Below are 5,746 nucleotides of genomic sequence, written 5' to 3'. Positions count from 1 at the left end.
TTCGTAGCCTTGCTAACTCGAGTTATTAAGCCTTTGGAGTATCCTTACACTTAGCACCCTAAAGCCATCCGGTTTGGGAGTTGCTGGCCTAATACTTGCTACATGGGTTGGTTAGAAAGCTTAAGGGATTTCGACATTGCACAACCATAATATGTATGTATATATATATAAAAGAAAAGAAAAGAAAGAAGAAGTTGTATTTTGAATAAAATCATGCCTTAGAGACTTTATTTAAAAGGGAAAGTCAATGATTTGATGACTTGTGTTATTGAAATTGGAAAAAGAAGGTAAAAGCTGCATATTGGAAATCCGGTTCACTTTAAATGAAGCTTGAGATGATTTCTATTATAGATATGATAATTGAAGTATTTATATAGACTATGATGTTAATACATGAGAGTTGAAAGATGATTAGCCATTTTGTTCTATCAATGCTTCATATACATAAGGTAGTCTTCATAATGATTCCAACTCCAATGTTTTCTATGTTCCAAGTCGTAAATGAGCTTTGTGCATCTTCTTGCACCATGTTTGATGTTTGTGGGTAACATTCTTGTTAAACCCTCACGAGACTTCACTCATTCTCTAGGGATGCCTAGGGGTTTAGAAGGCTTGTTGCATATGCTAAATGCAACCGTCACTGTCACGAAAGAAGACTCATTTTGTTATTTCATTGTGTGTTCAATTTTGTTTTGCTAAGGGACTAGCAAAATGTAAGTTTGGGGGTGTGATAAGCACCAAATATTGCATATTCAAGTACCCTTATTTGCATTAGTTAAGTCCATTATTTTATCATATTGCATATTCTAGCTTCATTTGTATGCTTTTGTTTATTTTCAGGTTCGTTCCCCAAAGAGACTTAAAAGAGATGCATTAACGAGTTCTTAAAGAATCAAAGCACGTCGTTGCCAGGGACCTTCGTTTTGGCCAAGATTAATGATCCACAAGACTCATGACGCTCTATGAAAAAAGTTCTAGGAAGAATTACCGCGTCTTCGGGCCGAGCCAAATCATTTCAAGTTGCAAGTAGCAAATTGGTGCAAGGCTGTAACAGCGCGGGCGCCGGTTGATATTCCATCAGACTTTAGCCTCCAATTTTGACCCTTTTCATGTGCGAATTTGGTCTTTAATAAAACATGAAATATGAAGGTCTATGAGTTAGATTTATAAAGACATAAAGTTTACCTCAATTGGATTTGTATCCAAAGAGTTATGTCAATTTTACCCCAGGTGTGCAATGCTGAAATTTACAGCCTGGCAGCAGTGAAGTTTGAATTTGTTCTTCATTTTTGGCCTACCAAAATTAAGAATTAGACTTTCATTAAAACATGATGTACTTAGATCTTTGAGCTAGCTTTCCAAATCATCTAACGTTTTATCATTTGGAGTTTGGAGTAGGGAGTTATGGCCTTTTTATCAAAGGTGTACAGAGTTGAGGACAACCGCAGGTGGCAGCAGTGATGTTCAACTTTGTTCTTCATTTTTTACCCACAAAAATTAAGAATTGGACTCCCTTTAAACATAACATACTTAGATCTTTGAGTTAGCTTTCCAAATCATCAAACAGTTTGTCATTTGGAGTTTGGAGCAGGGAGTTATGGCCTTTTTACCAAAGGCATGCAGAGTTGACAAGCACCCGCGGGCGCCCGCCAAGAACTCGCGGGCGCCTGCCGTTTTGGGTAGAATCTTCGAGCTTCCATGGGTGCCCGCCGATCTGCAGACAAGAGAGCATGGGCTCCCTCCTCTTTACCTAATGCTATCCCCTTAATTAGGGGATTGCTCTAAAATTGTCTAGAGGCTTTAGGACCACGAATTTGGAGTGGATGGAAGGCTAAGGTTGATATGTTAGAGGCTTGAAGCATGTAAGAGGATATATATCAAATTTTTGCTAAGTTTAGAGAGAGAAATATTGAGTTCTTGAGGGTTTGTGTATTTTGGGTCCTCTAGGTGCGAAAATGGAAGGTTTTTTCATCTCTTCTCCTTTTTCCATTGCTCCTATGGGTAACTAACTCCCTATCTAGGGAGGTGATGAAGCCCTCTCTTGTAAGCATGCTTTAATTTCATTTAATTTGGGAAATGGATCATGTATATGGTGGTTCCATGATCTAGAACACTTTACATTTTGTAATGAATCTTAATTTATATAAATGATTATGTTGAAGTTATCATCTTGTCTTAGACTATATGTTCACATGATTGTATGGTTTGCATTTTCATAGTGAGAATGGAAATGAGATTGTGGAATGGTTTTTATTGGCATGTTGTATGAGAAGCTTGTAGTCCATGGCTTTGGCTTTCCTTTGATGGATTTTATCTTGATTCTTAGCTCCATGTGCTATTACCATAGTGATTGAGGGGTTTGATAGTCCCTAGCTCAATGAGTATGTCATGGCTACACCCTAATCTAGGTAGTTCTAGCATGTTGCACTTTGAGGGATTATACTTAAGTCTTGATCCTATGAATTTATTGAGGATAATGTAGCAATCTAGTATTACTGCATATCACTGCCATGTAGTGAAATTGTTTCCCAAGTTAATAGCAAGTTAGCATGTTTATAGGATTGGTAGTGGATTCACTTCCCTAGTCTTCTATACTCATTTTCTTTTCCTTAATCTCCTTGCAATTATTGTTTTATGCAGTTCTTAATTCCTAATTTTTGTGAAAACCCAAACAAAACTCTATAACCCTTCATCATTCTAAAAGTGATTTTAGACACATTGGTTGCTATAAACTAGCAGTCCGAGTGGTTTGACTTACCCGACCAATAGCCCTATTTTACAATGATTTGCGCTATTGCAAAGGTTGATGTATAATTGACAACCGATTAGTTGTGTTTTGTAAATTAGAAGTTGTGGGCTAGAGTTGTATTTTGGGTATGTCTAGAGTATCAGGTGATTGTGCTGGGTGTTTGAGGATTCAAGTGATATATTATTGATTTGAAATGATTGGGATGAGGTTGATCTTGTAAGTTTAATTAGTAGCCCCATTTGACTTTTGTTGGGGTCAAGGGTGTTCTGAGGAACGGGAATGATGTTGAACTTAGGGCATGAAGTATTATTGTTTAGGCATGTCGGTTACCTTAGAATGAGTGGTTTAAGTAACCGACTAAGCGTTAGTGATTGATTGCTTCATGAATGGTTTTAATGAAACAGTTGGGTGTTGAACATTCTGGATTTTTGGTGTTCAATTTTTGTGTTGAGGATTGGTCAGCATGGCATTACCGTATGGATGTTCTTTTCTAGTGGTAAATAGTGGTCATTATGGGGGAGTAACGAAAGTAATGCAGATTCTTTTGTTATAGTGGTATTATCTTAAGGATGTGTAAGGAAGAATCCCTTAGTAGTGGTTTGATGGTCCGGTGGGATGATAGGTTTTAGCTATTGTTGGAATGAGTGGCAGTAGGGATGTTATGATGTTGTGGTATGGTACTTAGTACTGATGAGCGAAATGGTTTAAGATATGATCTAAGGGTGGATTAAAGTAACGAGTTATTTGTTGTGTGTTGTTAGATAGGTGATGGGATTGTGCGCTATTGAGGGGATTGTGGACGGTTTAGTCATTAGAGTCAGTGAGGACAATGTAGCTAGTTAGGCACTTTTTTTCTTTTGACGAGTCAGTGGGTTATTGTGACTGAGGTCACGGGTATTGTGGGCATGATGATCGAGGTAGTATCGTTTGGGGAGGAAGAGATTGAATTGATGCTAAAATGTCTTTTTATGTTTTAGAGGTTGTCATTTGGGAATAACTGATTCTAGGTTGAACGAGATACGGTGTCTAAAGGGCTGTGATTATTCCTAGTGTTAATGTGTCATGAGCATTGGTACTCTTATCTGATTGGTCTTAGTTAGCATGGGTGTTGCGGGGTATCACATGCGAGGTTTTTGTGTTGATAGAGTATGGCGGTCCATTAGTGGCGAGTTCGCCTGGAATCAAGGTCGTAGTCCTGTGTGTATTTCCAGTTGGTTCTCCTCTTTGTGTGTAGGGAGTTTATTTCATCTCAGGTGAGATTGGGTGTCCATGGTTGGACGATTGGTAAGTAGCGTGTGATAGGGTGTCAGATTCTTTCAGGTGTGAGTTGTCAGTCGCTTGTGAGAGTGGGGTTCATCACCCTTTCCGTTTGTTCTGGTCCTGGCAAGGACATCATTTGTCGTAAGACTTGTTCTCCCTTTAGGAGTTGTACGCGTTTGTGGGTGGACTGACTTGTGTGTGGTTTGTGACGCTGTTAGAGTTCACCGGTAAAGGATTGGTCGAATCGGTCGATTCACTCCCACGGAGAGAGGTAGAGTCTTTGGTTTTGTGGTAGTTGTTCTGAGAGTGTTCTTGATATGTGGTGTGTAAGACACGAGTTATCGATTGGGATGGTATGTTTTCGGTGGTTAGGTGATATGATACGAGTCATGTACTAGGGTGTTTTTGTTGATGTCTGGTTTGAGCAGTGTCTTGAGGATAAGTGTTGGTGTTGTTTGAGTATTGAGTAGCTAGAAAGTGAATGTGTGATTCTATTGAGGAACAAAATGAATGATTGACTTCGGTTTTGAGATCTCAAATATGAAATAGTCACATTATGTGTTTTGAAGAGATAAGAGTTGAACCAAGTGATGACATGGAGTTGTTTACCTGGTATGGGTGTTATGAGGAAATTAGAGATCTTTTATGCTGGTCGATGATTTTGATGTTTGGTGCTATGTTGTATCCAGCTTGTTATAGGTTGTGTGATTGAGGTATGATCGATTTTAAAGCTGGTATATGACTGTATAGTTGTTGAGGCTATGTAAAGCGATGGATTGATTAGAGAGCGGGTCTCGTGGTTGTTTTATGGATTGTGCGGGATTATGTTTGAGGATTAGACTTGAGGATAGGAACGACGTTTGCGTTGAGACTGGATCGATGATGAGAATGGCTTGGCCAACCATTTCTCGCGAGTTAGTCTATCTTTAGCACGATGTCGGGTCAAAGGTCCATGATTGTTTTAGCTTGTCAGGAACAGATAGAGTATGGTATTGGGTGTTGTGCAAGTGTGATGGTGTGGATTCAGGAAGTTGTCTCGGGTGACGAAGTGTGTTAGGTGGGACTAAGTGTCCGATAATGGGCTTGTGGTATAACCACTGATTATTGAGAATCTCATTTTGAGGATTTGTGTCCAGGGTACATGATAGTACGTTTTATTATTCTGGTGACTCATGATTATATAGTCGTTGAGAGATTCATTGTTTAGTCTTCTTAAAGTTGTCCAGTATGATGATTGTCGTATGGTGCGGTGGTGTAGCTAAGCGATGGATAGTGAGTGCTTGGTCTGACAGAGATCTGTAGATTGAGTTTGAGTTTGATTGCATAATGATTAGGTCCTTGTCTAGGACTTTGTGCGTCCTTTAAAGGATGAGTTGAGTTAGGTGGTTGTCATATTTGAGGTCTTATGACCATTCTTCTTTCAGGCTCCGAAGCCTGTTGTAGCGGTGTAGAGGGGATCAGTGCTGGTTTTAAGTAGAGTGTAGGATCCAGCGGGTTTTTTGTATGATGTTGTGAGTGATGAGTACCCTCATAGGGTGGTAAGCATTGGGTTTTTCTGATAACAGTGTGTGATTGCCTATTGGCATCGGGTGTCAAAGGTAATATGGTTGTTGAGTTCTTAGTCTCGGGGTTTTATGAGGTGTTCTTGGAAAGTGTCTGGCTGTGGGCCTTCTTCTTTTAGGAGGGTAGATTTTGAGGATGAAATCTTTTAAGGAGGGTAAAATGTAATGTTTCTAA

The sequence above is a fragment of the Cornus florida genome, unplaced genomic scaffold (assembly GCF_030987335.1).
Source record: "Cornus florida cultivar Cherokee Brave unplaced genomic scaffold, ASM3098733v1 CherokeeBrave_3.0.0_Hap2_Chr04, whole genome shotgun sequence".
In the NCBI taxonomy this organism is placed as follows: domain Eukaryota; kingdom Viridiplantae; phylum Streptophyta; class Magnoliopsida; order Cornales; family Cornaceae; genus Cornus; species Cornus florida.
The sequence above is the reverse complement of the archived record's forward strand: the minus strand, read 5'-3'. Positions refer to the sequence as shown.